The sequence below is a fragment of the Muscardinus avellanarius genome (genome assembly GCF_963383645.1).
Source record: "Muscardinus avellanarius genome assembly, chromosome: 3".
NCBI classification, from domain to species: Eukaryota; Metazoa; Chordata; class Mammalia; order Rodentia; family Gliridae; genus Muscardinus; species Muscardinus avellanarius.
In genome coordinates, this window is record NC_137788.1 from 157,371,302 (window position 1) to 157,387,534 (window position 16,233).

Genomic DNA, 16,233 nt, shown 5'->3' on the forward strand with positions numbered 1-16,233 from the left:
ATGATAGCAAATGACAAGTCCAGAAGGGGCCACAGAGATGGGAATACAGACACACACGCGTACACAGAAACACATACAGATATGTAATAAGGGCTATGCCAAAGCAATGTGCAATCTGCTAAAAGTCTTTCCACTCTAGGCAACCCCTGTGGGTTTCACTGTCACTTACCTAAGTGAAGAAACTCTCTTACCCTTATCCTGTAAGCTTCACTGTGCATCATGTAGTGTGTGTGTGTGTGTGTGTGTGTGTGTGTGTGTGTGTGTGTGTGTGATAGAGAGAGACAGACAGACAGAGAGATAGGCTGGGGATTGAACTCAGAGATTTGTTTTACTTCCAAGTTCCGATCTCCATCCTCAGCCCTGTCTTAGTTTTTATTTTGAAGTAAAATGTCAATAGGTTGCCAAGGCTGTCCTCCAACCTGTGTTCCTGCTATCTCAGCTTCAATGTACTGGAGTATAAATGTGTGTGTGTGTGTGTGTGTGTGTGTGTGTGTGTGTGTGTGTGTATTGGGGATTGAACTCAGGGGCGTTATAAATCCAAGCTGTATCCCCAACCCTATATTATTTTTTATTTTGACACAGTTTCTGAGGCTGACCTCGAACCTGTGCTTCTCCTATCTTACCCTCCCAAGTACTGGAACTAGTGTGTGCCACCATACCTGGTTTGAGCATGTACTCTTACATTTGAATGGTGATAGCACAATACCATTACCACCCATTCTCTAAAAAATTCTGGGAGTGAAAAGCAGAGAGTCAACAAAGAAACTTCGAGATGATGAAACAATCTCACAAAACCAGAAACCCTTTTTTTTTTTCGTGGTACTAGAGATGGCTGGGTGGAGAAGCAACATTATCTAGGAAACAGGTGTTTACATATAAGAAACTAGTGAAAGGGCACAGAACCGTGAGACCAAGCTTCCAGGAAATTTATTCTGAAGTATTACTCCTCATTTTCTAATGATTTTAAGTTCTTTCTGTTAATGGAGACTTAACTCTGGTCCTTGAGTCTTCCTAACTACTTATCCTCACCCACTGGAGTTTGTTCTAAGCTCATAATAGTGGCCAAATCCAGTGGTCGTTTTATTCATTTTCCACCACCATTATCCAGCCACTTAGGCAGAGTCTGCAGTTGCTACTTCTTAGTTTTACCCTCAAGAACTCTCTCTGGCTTTGCTGAACACCAGAGATCCTAGACAAAATGAAAGTCTTTGCTATGTAATTGGCCTTCCCCTATATTCCTTATTTTATGTAATCAATGATCTAAGGATTTGTCGACCTCCATGACAAGCTTAAGACACTTTCATTCATTTTAATGTTATCTTACTGCATGTAAAGGTTCAAAAGGCAGAAATTTATCATGCACAATAATGTCTTTTGTACCATCTCTATACAAAGATACTTTAAAAAAGTACAGATATACTTACCAAGACCACCTCCCATCTCCTTTCCCCTTACTGCACCCTTCCCATCTTTCTTCCTCTTGTCCCCACCATCAGGAGTCTCTTGTGACTTGAACACTGTAGGATGACTGAGGACATACCCAGATTGGCAGCGCACAAAATGGAAGAGTTGGGGCTCTCTTCTTAACATCTTTTCAAGCAGCACCTAGAGAGTAAGAAAGAAAAATAACCAAAGGGGGGCGGGGTGGGGAAGTGAAGGCAGTGATGGGGCACTGTCAGCCACAGGGGTGAGGCGTTGTTCTGAGGAGGGGGGGGCATCATGGAGAAAAGGGAATTGTACAGAGAAGGTGAAAGGTCAAGGAAAAGAATTTGAGGATGAATGGAGAAAGAGGAGCCAGAGGACTCTGAGGTCTAAGAGACATGGATTGGTGAGGACAAGGGGTTTTTTAAAGCGTTTCCAAATACCTCAAATGCAGATCTCCTGTGAGTAAAATACAAAGATTTTTTTAAAAATATCATTGCCCTGTAAAACTTTGCCTTTTGCGCATTGCGTGGATTCTTTGAGACCGTTGGATCCATGAATGCTTAGAATATATAACTAAAATAAGAAGCAGCTGAGTAGTCCAAAATACACAATCCCATGTTTTATAATTTTTGAGCAAAGAATAAGTTGGTCCTTTTTATCATCATTAATCACTTGAAATCATTTCAAGATCTAACTTCATTTGTATCTACAAAATGCTTATAAAATGTGTTTGTCCTGGTGGACCTAACATATGCATGTTTTCTGGGTTTCAACCTCTAATCCCATACAGAGTGTATGCATATGAGACTGTGGTCTCAGAATCAAGCAATAGCAGGAGTAATGAATGACCTCAAATATAAAAATACATGGTCTTAATTTGACTCAGGATAAATTTTAGAAAAAAATAAATGCTTTGTTTCATTTCAGGCTAGTTACATCTGTCCCCACCCTAAGAGACAGCAGTATTAAAACCCAATACACCCACCACCACCATCACCACCACCAGTATTATTTTTCCTGAGAAAAAAAATAAAACAACATCTGGCTTCATTTCAACCATCTACTCCTTTGTTTCTGCTTTTTATTCTGAATTCTAATTTCCCATTTCTAGTGATAGCCAACAGGCATGGATGTAAGGATTGAAATTCTTACAGATAAAAGACAGTATGCACACACACAAACCCACAAAGGATGGATGACCAGCGTCTAATACTTCTCTGACTCAGGTGGCAGGAATCTGTCCTGCGTTGCAACGTCCTATTTCCTCTGGGGGATAAGAACCCGCTGTTCATTGCAGAGGATGTATTTCTGGACTGCTTTAAATATAGGGGTCTGTGCCACCTTGTCTAAATGGGGCTCAAGACAATCTCAGAGGGTGGGCAAGAGTTCCTTCCCTGAAGTACAAAAAACTGACACCCACATCCCTGGGAAGAGGGATGGAGAGAAAGTCCCTGGGAACAAATATGCCTTTGAAAGGTGCAAAGATCTGGCAGAGGGAGAAAGTGGGGGGAAGGGGTCGATATTGAAAACAATGTATTTTTCCTTCCCTGTCAATTATTGTGCCTTGACATTTCTTGCCCGTTGCATCAATGGCGCTAATTGTTCCATAAGCATGGCAAATGCCAGGGACAAAGAACTCATTGCTCAGCTTGAATTTCAGACCAACTTCTTTTTTTCTTTCTTTCTTTCTCCTAAGTTCAATGTTCTTAAAAGCCCAGCTTTGTTGAGCTAATCAAAGATTTCTAAATTCCAAAAATGCCCTCCTGTATGTCCTTAGCAGAACTCAGGGATCTGATCACAGAGGTTTACTGTAAGACGCTGGAACCTCAGGAAAGTTCTGATAAACAAGGCTGAAAATCCCACTGGGTTTGGAGAGATCTTGGAGTAATTTACAGGCAAAAGTCAAGGGCTAAGAGGTTTTTTGAGTGTTTTCAGGGATATGGATCTCACATCTACAAGATAGATATAGTCTAGGGGAAAGCAAAAAAAAAAAAAAAATCCCAGTTATGCCAATAAAGAAACCTAACTTACAGGTAATTATCTTCTATTTCAAAGTAAGAGCTCTTTATAGAAGTCAGGTGTGGTGGTGCAGGCCTGTAATCCTAGTAACTGTGATGCTGAGACAGGAGGATTGCATGTTTGACGCCAGCTTCAGCAACTTGGCAAGATCCTGTTTCAAAAATAAAAAAGGCCTGGGGATATAGCTTGAAGGTAGAATGCCTTTGGGTTCAACCTCCAAAAGACAGAAAACAAAACAAAACAAAACTCTTTACAGAAAAGCAGAGATTGCAATATTAAAGCATGAACCTGGGATCGTGCTGCTGGACTTCCACATCCTGTTCTGATCTAGGAAACAGAGTGAGTCGATGCATCCGGAGCACAGGTGGTTAATTACATTGAGCAGAATAAGATAGAAAAGTGAGTGCCATCCTCTGAAGTTTCATTATCTACTTTCTTTCTGGATGAATTTTTCCTATCATCTCACTACTTTAAATATTACCTATTTACAAGAGATTCGCCAACTTTCTATCTCTGAGCCAGGTACCTCCTATAATTATGATCTCACACGAGTCGACATCTCATCTGATACATCATTAACATCTCAATATAAATATGTCTGAGGTTTAATTTTTATTCCTCTCTAAGGTGACTTTCCACTCAAGGCTTAGTCATAACCAGAAAGAACGCCAGCCTCCCAAGTCGTTCAGCAAAATCATTCAAGCCTTTCTTGACTCCTCCTCTCTGCTGTCCTTACATCCCACCCATCAGCAGTTCTGGACTTGATCCTTGCAAGCAAAGCAAACCTCAGGGAATTCCCAAAAGAAAAAATAAAGGGATAAGTGAATTAGGACTTCATACCCATAGGCAGAGGCCAAGGGAGAGAAAGGGCACATCAAGAATAACATATATCAAAAAATTACTTTGGAGGTTGTTGCGTGTGAAGAACCTGAATGGTAGGTATTTGGGCATAAATACTCATCCAGCATTCATAAAATCTTGCCTACGGCTGTCAAGGAAGGTAGAATTAAAAATACAGAGCCTTACATCACTGTGCAGATGACTTGATGTGGATAGATTTCAGCCTAGATTTCCCTGAACTGGCAGCACCTGGAAAATGCAGATTTCTGGCCCTGATTCCTAGAGATTCTCATTCAGCAGGTCAGGTGAGGTGACCAGGAATGGGCACGGTTAGAGCTCACCCTAGGAACTTCAGTGTGCACACAGTCTAAGAAGCCGGTGGATTAGGCTACCTTGGAGTCAGTGCATACAGTCAAGCAAATGGCAAATACTGATTCTTGGGGGACCCAGCGTAAAGAGGTAAGTCTACAGGAAGAGGACACTGAGGAAGCCTTAAGGGAATGATGAAGCAGGTTGGTGGGGAAGCCACAGGGGCAGATGTTCCAGAGTGGGCTTCTGCATTCCCTTTCCTACCATGACTCACTGCCACATTATCATTTTTCTCAGTATTATTTTCTCGAGGCTAAAAATGTTCTTTTTCTATAAGACTATTTCTCTGTAGACTATTTTTATGGTGTTCTATTGAGTGGAGAAAAAAAGCGTTTTATGAAAAGCAGCAATTTGTTACTGCTCTAAATGATCTTTTATAGTCTCTAAAACACTGTGTCTTCTTGAGAAAACAGGTCTGAGAGTGAATTATAGCACTACTGGAAGTCCTTGCCAATGAACAAAGACATAAAACATAATGTGCCTAAGTCTGCTAATGCAAAGTAGCTGGTGTGTATTTGCTAATTAATATGCTGCTGTTATCACCTTTCACCTCTTCCCGCCCCCTCCCTCTTTTGAAAGATTTCTTCTTGTGGGGGAAGAAAAAGAATTACTTACAAAAAAAAACCCTGAGACTCCAAGTAGATACCTTTGTGTCAGTATAATTCACACAATCCCATGCTGGTATATCTTCTTTCATCTCTGGTAAGATGACGCTCATTGAATGAATCCTAGGCAGAACTGGAAATACCGAATGATGAGACATTTTAATTTTGCTCCTTCCTAATTCCTCTGGCCATGCATGGACCTTTGTTGCTAATAACATCTGAAAGAGAAAACAAAGTCCTTGAACTTAAACCCTTAGATGCCTCCACACCTAGCTCCACATACACCTGAAGAAAGGCAACCTTCACGTACCACTGTCCTTCCTCCGAGAGAGACCTTGGAGAACCAAAATAGATTCCAATATGTTGTCATTGAAAAGCTGTTAGGAACTTCACAGCTGACAGCGGTGCATCTGATTACTGAATTATTAAACGAAAGTCCTCTGCCCAAAAAGCAACATCCTGTCACTCAGAAAGATAAATTCAAGTGCAAAGTGGTGGTACAAGTAGGTCATCTTGTTCCCTGCTGCTGCAGGGATACATTTTAAAGATTCAAACTCAAGAAACAAGAAGACGCCATTGTTTCTGCTGCTTGGTTTAAGCTAAACTTGAAATATCTAACCAAATGCTTTTTCAGTTTTGGCTGGGAACAGTAGTACCCATCTTCTGTTGTTTTGCATTTTTGTTTCAGGATATAAGATTCTTTGTTGAACTTTGGAGTTATGATCCTATACAGAAACTTTAGCTTAATGGTTTCAATAGGGAAAATAAGGATGGCCAGGTCCAGGGTAGAGGGCAGGATGACAAGAATGAGCACCTTATGACAGGTGGCTTTGTGCTTTAGGACACCTTCCCAACCCCCTAACAGCTTTGGAACCAGATTGCAGACATCTTTAAATCTCTTTGGCCTTCCTGGAGAAAAGGCCAATAGCTAGTGCATGTTCTGGTTCTGTATTTATATCCACAAAAGAAATTTCCACTTGATCAGAATAATGATAGTGTGGTAAGTGAAAACTATTGAGCTTTCAAAGCTTGCCAAGCACCATCCTTAAACACTTGACTTCTTATTCTATTTGATCACACAATATCTTTGACTATCAACAATTAGCTCAATTTTAGAGATGGAAACACTGAATTGTAGATACATTAAGTGACTTTCATGCTCAAAATAATGTCTATAGAGATGGAGCACTCATCTTTTAGGTGTGTACAGATGACCCTTAATGTATGATGATTGAACTTCTGATTTTTCAACTTTTATGATGTTGTGAAAGCAATATACATTCAGAAGAAACCATATTTTTAATTTTTAATTTTGTTCTTTTCCCAGGCTAGAGATACTTTGTGGCAGTGCAGGGCAACAGCAGCCAAGTGGTCAAAAGGAAAAACTGTGGACACTCCATGGTGCACTGTTTTGCTAAGCTAAGATGCTTGGTAGGTTAGGTGTATTGAATGGATTTTCTACTTTCAATATTTTCCAATTATTCTATATTTACCAAGATGTATCTCATCCTAAATTGAGGCACATCTGTGCATAGATAACCCTGAATTGGTCACTTTGTTTTGTTAAAGGATTTTAGAAATGGTGATAGAGAGGATAGTAACATTGCCAGACACTTTCTCTTTTGTATTGCAATAGGATGTGCATGTTTTCACAATGGAACAGAATGAGAACATCAACTTTGGCTTCATCCCCTGGCCAGAGCTTTCCTTCGCCACTGAGCTTGCCTTCCCAGAGCATTCCCCATGAACCCCCATTGCCTGGACCAACATTTGCGCCTTTGACTAAAGGACACAAATAAATGGCCAGAGCCATTTTTTAAATTTTTAAATTTCCTTCCCTATATCCAGTTTCTAGTGAAAAAATGTTTTAAGAGCAAGCTGAATCCATCTCAGACAATCGCTAAGGATGAATTCTAGCAATGATTACCTTTATTTTATGCTATTTGTTGAAGGGTAAAGTACGTACCAGTGTGACTACCAACCTTCCCTTGTCTCCAGGTCAGGCAAAGACCCATCGGAAGTGTGTTTGTGCTAGGGACCTGGACCTACACAATCTGCAGGAGAACCAAGTCACCTCATTATTTTAGTGCATCTAAACAATTGATTTCTTAGAAATAGCATTTAATGTGTTTCTATACTTAAACAAAAAAATACAGAGCCCAGATTCAGAGTGAGATAGCAGTTAGTGATGCAGTCCCTGAGCCCAAATTCCTGGGTTCAGCTCTTGGTTCAGCAATAATACTAGGTAAGTGATTTCTGTCCCTCCATTACTCAGTCTGTATGAGAATAATATTTCCAAAAAATCACATGTTTAAGTGCACGTTTAAATGCATGTTTAAATGCATGTTTAAATCACATGTTTAAAGAGCTGGGATTTTGTTCACACATTTCTACTAAACACCTTCAATGTTCATTTATTTTTTTTTTTTTACAAGTTCATCTACTTGAGGATCTGGACTTAATCTTCTTTTCATTTTCAGTACCTAACACAGTGACTAGCACATAAAAGATGCTTAGTAAATAAATGAATAGAATGCGATCATTAGCAAAATTTTGGCCTCCCGTGTCAGAAAATATCAAAATTCTAAATAACTAACATCTCAAGGCTCTGAATAACTAACATCTCAAGGCCCTGAAGGCAAGATATTTTGAAGCAGAAAACCACGGTCAAAATTCAACCTTCAAAAATTTTATTTTCACCTAATATAACCAAACAAAAGCATTCAATGGCATGCTAAGAATAACTTGAAAGCCAGAAGCCTACAAACACGTGAAAAATGTTAGCATCACATTTTTTAGTCTTATTAGAAACAGCCTAAATAATTACATCAGTCAAATTACTGGTGGCTTTTGGCTCTTGTCCAGGGTGAAAGGTCATAACCCAACATACCAGGACCCTGCGTGGCACAAGTGATTGACAGAGAAAGGAAACAGATTGATACCTTTCACATGGGAATCACAGCTTGTTGCAAGTAGAAGCAAAATGCCTATCTAGATTTGGTGAGAAAAGTCTGATTCAAGTTCTTTGTTCCCTAAATTTTTTGTTTAGTTATGATGTGTGTGTGTGTATGTGAGTGTGTGTCTTTGAGAGACAGACAGACAGACAGAGACAGAGAGAGAAAAAGACCGAGAGAGAGACAGAATGCAGTAAAATATAGATCACTACTACTGGTTTATCAGATATGCCTTTGGCCACACTTAATGTCAGTATCTATTGGATAGTGAATCTACAGACAGAAAAAAAATTTCTCAGATTTCTCTTCCAGTCCCTTTATGGGGAATTATTATTATTATTATTATTATTATTATTATTATTATATTTTTACCATTCCCCCCTGAAGTATACAGAAAATACTTTTTTGTAGGACTTGCTGTAAAGAGGTGGCCGACCATGGCCCTTCCTACTGGTAGAACAGTGAGCACAGAGTTCACATTGGCTCTTCAGCTCTGGGCTTTGGGTCTGCTGGTACTCTGATGACTTAACACACAAAACCTACAGAATGGTTTCTCTTATGCAGTGGGTCTGTATTGATGTGCTTCTCAGCTTCAGTTCCACACGCTTGGAAAGATTTAAGGTTTCACAGGAAATAATGAACCCATTTGTCAACCCAGTTTGCTTCCAGGTGTGGTGCACATGACATTTGGAAGTTATTTTGTTGTAAAGCACAGTGGTCGACCTCCAGTACATGTTAAAGACTCACCTGGAGAGTTTTAGAAAACACACGACTCTTCTGACCACGTGGGTGGGGCTCAGGCCTGGGTATTTCATCAGCTTCCAGGTGATTCCAATATGGAGCCAACACCAAGAACCACTACCCATCATATTCCTCTAGATATAGTGACTAACACTCTGCTGTGAATGATATGCATTATTTTCTTTATTATTATCTTTATATTTTTAAAATTTAAAAAATCATATTCTGCTCATACTCTTAATGACTGATGAGGTTAAATTTAACTTGATAAACCCAATCTGAATCAATTTCTATTTTCAGTCTTTTAAACACATAAAAATTTTCATCACATTTCTATCCATATTTTGAAATATTTTTTATAATCTTTGAAGAAACCTCCAGAGTACAGAATTTCAGGACTTGGAATTCATTCTTACTCAGTGAGCATTCTTGAACACTTTTACCTTCCCAATAATAAAGGCAGTCAAATAGTGTCTACACCATCAAAAAAAATCATAACCAATAGAAAAACCATCAATGTGATCATATAGTCATACTAGCATAAAATGCACACTAAACAAGCTGTCTGCTAAGTACTATGAGGTGTGATCAAGGGGTGACCAAGTAAGCTTCCACAGTAAAATAAATATTTGTGTGGTACATGAAGGGTGGTTAGGAAGATTTAAGGTGAGCATTCTAGACAAAGGCAAGAGTGAACTCATAGACCAAATAAATTTATGTTGATTTGGGGATTGGAAAGCAGGCTGAAATGACTACATAACTAAGATTTCCTGCCCTTAACCCTAGAGTGAAAAAATAAATATCTCCTCAGTGGCTCTGAAGATGTAGAGAATGAAACAATCTTCATTTATGTATTTGTTCATTTTTTATTTCAAGTGAAAAATTAACCAAATTCAAAATTATTGCTGGTTATTTTAATTACATTATTTTGTTGCTAAATAAAATATTGCAATGCTTTTTATCATCATAATTCTTCAGAGTGAACATGTTGTTATCATTGTGTGACCATATAATAATACTTCTTATGTTATTTTCTTGAATTAATGTAGTATGCAAGGTCTGGTAGGACCCATGCTAATACAGTAGTCATTCTTTCCTAAAAACCAAGTGAAAATAGTAGCTTTCCTCACCTCTGTTTAATTGCATGAGCAGATGTTTTTGTTTTGAAGAGAAAACTTTTAATATAAAGTATGATTAATTCTCATGCCATTCAGGAATGCCAGATGAAGGGGTTTTGCCCAGTTTGGGAGAAAACATAGCACACAGATGTTTAGGTCATGGTGACAGCAAGTGTTTCTGACCTGCAATAGGTTATTTTTCTCCAAATTACCAAAATGACTTGTCAATGGATTCCAGAATGGGCACCAACCCAGAATGCTACTGGGTATTTCTATGCAAGTCTGGATCTATAGATGAACTCCATGTTCTCTGTGCAATTTTGACACAGAAAACTCCCCTCTTTGAGGCAGTGTTACTGGAAAGTTGCCTGGAATTCTTCAGGATGTGTTTATTTGGAGACCGGGAGTAGAATTCAGATCATCCACCAATGTCAAAGAATCTACTGTGAGGTCTCCAAACAATACATGTTGTACTCCTTAAGAAGGAAAGGAGCATCTTAATGAAGGAGAGAGACATGGGACCAGAACCAGGATACAAGATTAAAGTCCTTGCAGCTACTGAAGACCTAGGTGACCTTGGGAAGTCACTCAACAATGATTGATGCATCAGTGTCTCACATGCCTTCAGTGAAGATGGAGAAAGTAATGCTGGCCTTTTCTACTCACAGGGGTAGGAAAGCCAAAGAAATGTGGAAGGATTATATAGCCTATAATGTGACTCACAAAGACAAACCATAGATATTTTGTTGAATTTGTTATTGTTTGGAATAGGCAGTTTGTCAAAGTAATTTCCTCTTCGGGTAGAAATGTGGCAACTAGCAAAAAACATATAGGTAAACAAACAGAAATCGAGCAGAGCCTGTCTGCACATGCCTGTAATTCTAGTACTTAAGATGCTGAGGCAGGATTATCACAGATTTGAGGTCAGTCTCAGCAACTTAGTGAGGCTCTCAGCAACTTAGAGAGACCCTGGATCAAAATAGAATAAAGGGAATTAAAATATGGCAATGGATGTAGTTCAAGGGTAAAATATCCCTGGGTTCAATCCCCAATACAAAAATATCATAGAAGCAATAAAATATTGGTGACATCTCTCCCTACATTTTCTCATTATCTTTTACATAATTATGTGATATTTCATAAATAACCTTATATCCGTATTTTCATATGCTAGTCATCAAATAAAACTATGTCTTTAAATTATTCCAGAAGTAAATTTAAAGACTTCTTATGGCAAAGTTGAGATCCCTCTTGCTTAAAATTTTTATTTTTGTGCACAAAACTGCTTGAATTTCAAATTTTCTACTTATGTATTCCCAATAAACAGATATATCAACACCATGAGGCATTCCAATAATATTTCATATCTGATTTCTTAAAAGCCTCACTAATTTATAACTACGTTGTCAATCTGCAAGCATATATGTTTTAGCACACCTGGTCAGCATTTTATATTCCAGCACTGGAAATGTGTTTATGGTCTTTAATTTCTTTACTGATTTATGAAGCTGGGCTTTATTTTACTTATTTATATTCTTTTCATTTGACTAGTTTCTTCATTTCTTTTCCATTTATTTTTTCTACATTTTTATAAATTTTATGGCTTATTAAAATGTTAAAACCATTAACTTATAAATATTAGTTCAAAATATTTTCTTCTAGTTTATTTTTAAATTTAATTTGCTTTATGTTATTTTTACCTGTATGGAAATAATTTTTGTACCATAGTAGTAGCACTTTTATTATTAGCTCTTCAATTAAAATATAATGTTATTCAAATATTTGGAGTTGAGACAAAAAGCTAAACTATCCATGTGTACAGTTTTGCTCTAACTTTGTGAGGTCAAGATACTTATATTTATTGAGAGTTGCCCACAAGTAAGTACCTGTATATGCCAGTCAAATAAATTAGATATTTGTGTATCTCAACACAAATAACATATTTCTCTTTTCCTGGAATAATTTAGATGCAAATGCCACCTTATGATTAAAAAAGGAGGTGGGATGAAATATAGAATTAGGATTCTGTGTTTACAAAGTCCCTTAATCAGGCACTCTTCAAGCAACGTTTTTTCTTTTGCTCTGAGATAAGGATGATCCTTTTGAGGAGTTAAGAAACATAGACCCACACTTGATGGAGTGTGATGACTATGGAGAGAGTTTAATGAATAGACTTCTATTTATTATTTCTGAAGCAGAAAGGAAAGGCAGTAGTCATAACAGTGATGCCATTTGGATTCTCTAAGTCTAGGATTTGATGAAACACGATGAAAGGTTTTCAGTATGGCACACACTTTATTGTTGTCCCCAAACCCACATGGCCCCTCCGTTTTATCAGAATACCTCTATGATGTATTTTGGAATCGTAATTCACGCAGACCCAGTGGGTGAGATATGGTTGACCTGAACCATGGCCATGGCAACTCCCTTCTCTTGGCCAGTTGGACTCATGTTTAAGTTTCTGTTAGAGCACAGAATGCATATGTGACCATTTGTGGTCAGGAAAGGGCAAAGCGATGTCTGAAAGGAGGTTTCTGGAAAAGAGAGTCCTCTGTCTTCCAGCTCTATCCCACCCTGTGTAGGGCACTGCTGGGAAGATGAGAAGATGAGATACAGGCAGCCACATTGGCAATATGAGACAGGCTAAGAAAATTCCAAAAGGTCCTTCATAAGTAAATTCCTACATCAATGGAGTCTGAAGCACTGGTAAACCTGCCTACTGTCAAGAGAATTGCTGTTTCTTTATGAAATGTTTTAAGATACTAAGAGTTAATTCATACAATCAATAAAGAAAATGTGGACTCTTTATCAATTGTAAAAGTTACTGCATGATAATCTGAGAAGCAAAATGCCTATGAATGGAGTTGGGTGAGAAACAAAAGAAAATTTTGCTTAAATAAAAGAAATTCATGCTGAAAACTCTGGACTAAAGATATTTTAAGACACTGGGGATACCTAAGTCATTATGCAATATGAAGTAAGGGTGAGTTACAATACATTCTGAACCCATAAAATTGATCATATTTAAAGAAGCCTGAAATACATTTTGAAGGAGGATTAGTAATATTGATCAGATTAAAGGTAGTTTCAATTCTTTATTCATTAAAATGGACATGGATTCCTGTACTTTAATAAGATATTAATAAAATAATTGAATGCAGTATATTCACAATAAGATAGGTGCACATAAAAAGAATAAGGGATTGATTTATATGTCCATAATATCACCATAAGGTTTAAAAAGCATCCACTAGTACTTGGAATGTATTTTCTCTGAAGTCTTAGCATATTTTCATCTAATTGTGATTATAATGACAGAAAACTACTGTCAGATTTTCTACTTATCATTACAACAATAAATTATATTTTCATACAATTTGTGAAATTCCTACCACCTATTTTTAACATAATAAATTTTCATCTTATGGATGAGTTCCATTTTTATTGCTCCCCTTTTACGTCAAAGCACCTCAAGTTAGTTTTTCATATATGCTGTTTCTATTGCAGATGCTTTTTCTCAACACTGTTGGAAATTCTACTGGACTTGTTTTCACTACACACAGTTCAAACATGTATTTTAGTTACCAAAACCCCTGCATAGCCAGTTCCAAGTTTTGAGCCCCTGTTTTAGTAGATGGCCCTGCAGCACATGGTATACACCATGATGATTACACATGGTCTCCTTCAGCCCCAGCTCTAAACTAGACTTGCATGGATGGTTCCTTCCCCAGTAGCTACAATTGGGCATCTGTTACTCATATCATAGCAGAGACCAATTCTTTGATGCCTGTCTCCCACAAACCTAATCCTCCCTTACTTTTCCCCATCTCAGAAAATGTCAACTCCATTCATCTAATTGCCTAAGGCAAAAAATCTTAGAATTGTGTTGGCTTTTTCCTCTTATATCTACATCCCGAATGAAACCTTTCCAGGAAGGCACGACAGGTTCTCCAATCTCAACTCCTGTCCTTACTCACTGGGGGTAGTGCAAGACCTTCTACCTGGAACCTGCTTCCATTTATATCTCATCGAACTCTATTTTCTATGCATCAAAATATTTTTAAATATGAAAATATTATTATATCATCCCAATCTTCTGCCAAAAAACACTTGAATGACTTTTAATCCCCCAATGCACGACCCTCCTCTTGACTCGAATCCCCTGTGTTACAGGTCTCCTGGTCACCTCTCCTTATCACTGTCCTTCAGCCAAACTTGTTGGCTAGCTTTCCCTTAGGCACATCAAGCAAGCTCCCCAACAAACAAATCATATCAACCAAGCGCTTGTTCCTCAAGTGTTTTCATTGCTGGGTCCTTTGTTCTCCTTGGCCTCTTGCCCAAATTTAATATCCTCAGATATTTAATCCCAGTCCCTAGAACCTAACACTCCCCACCCACATTCCACCCACCCCTTATCTGTATTTTTATTTTTCATGTTTCCAACTTCTAACAATGTCTAACAATTCATTGCTTCATGATGAGGTTATATTCTGAGAAGCACATAGTTAAGTGATTTTGTCAACTTAGGGTTCGAACATCGTAGGGTTCCAGGCACTGGGCGTGCTTTATTTCAATCATTCCATATGGCTAGTTGATGCAACTGAAAAAAAAAAAAGGTAAACAAAAGATTTTTGAGGCTTCTGCAGATGTAACATGGAATGCTTTTTATGGTAAACTAACTTTATAAGTAGTAGTACACTCTAAGTTAGTGAAAAAAGTATGCTATAGTAAATATAAATTTGAGACCTGTCATTTATGATCATGATTGATGATTTTATGTTGTCTGTAATTGTATGTGTTATATTTTTATATGACTGGAAATATAGTTCATTTGTTTACACCACCATCATCACAAACATCTGAGTAATGCATTGTGCTATGGGTATTTTCATAGCTATGTCACAGGGGAATAGAAATGTTCAAGCTCCCTTATTACCTCACTGTTCTTCACTGAAATGCCATCATGTACTACATGAGCGTACATTATTGTATCTATTTCTTCCCTCAAGCAAACTTCTATGTATATTAGGGGTAACAAAAAGAACTAATAGATGAAATTGGCAACTGGGAATATTTGGTATGAAGTTAAACCCCAGCATTTTGAAGCCAATAGATGCCCTTTTCGTTAGATAGATATTGTGATTCCAAAGGTAGGGAAAGAGAAAGTGTAGGGATCATTTCTTATTTAACACTTGAAAGTAGAGCACCAAGAAGTCTTTTAATTACAAATGTCCCAGTTCTGTCCAGTAAGAAATGAAATGTTTAAATGCTGCTTAGCAGCTGGTGCCAGGAGTTGCCCACAGCTCTGTGTCACCATTTTAAATGACTACAGGTGTGACTTAAAGGCACCAGAGAAGCCAGCACAGGGTGGAGGTCACCCTTTGGATTCCCTAGGCTATTAAGGTAATTGGGGAGCTGAGTCATGGAAGATGTGGTCTGCTGAACCTCAGATCTAAAGGGAAAAGCAAAAGCCTTTGAAAATGGGCAAGGGTAAGTATTCTTTTGTCCTGTTTGAAGAAAGGTCAAAAAAGACCCAGCTGGACACAATTAAATCCGTAAGAGGTCCAGAGGTCCAGGAGAAAGAAAGAATAACAAGTACAAACTGACCTCCACACCAACTCTGACACAAACCAGTGAGGGCCATGAATGTGTTCTCAATTTGCATATTTCCAGGAGAGGAGGAAGTGGTCAGCCACACCAATGTTAATTGAGCCATATGTTGAAAGTATCATCTGAAATATAATACAAACCTCATTGAAGGCATTCTGGAGGAACTGGTGCTGCAGCCTCAGCAGCTGTCATGTCTTCCATGCCCAAGTCTAAGCTGAGAGTCACTCTGTTCTTTCCACCAGCCTCCACATAGCCCCTCCTCCCTACCATTACCATTACATCTGTGGGAATACGGTTTTCTTCACAAGCTCATTGTGAATGTCTACTTCCCAAGACGGAAAGCTGTGTCTCTCATACCTACACCCCCTAGATCTTTGAATGGCATTTGGTATTATAGAACATATTCAAACATTACTTCATCAAATGATTATGAACAAATTAAAAAATTCAAATGGAGAAGAATTTAGTTCCTATTTTAAAGCCAATATTTGGCTCTGGCATTTGGATGGTATTCAAATATGGTCTATACAGTAACAGCATATCCTAGATTAT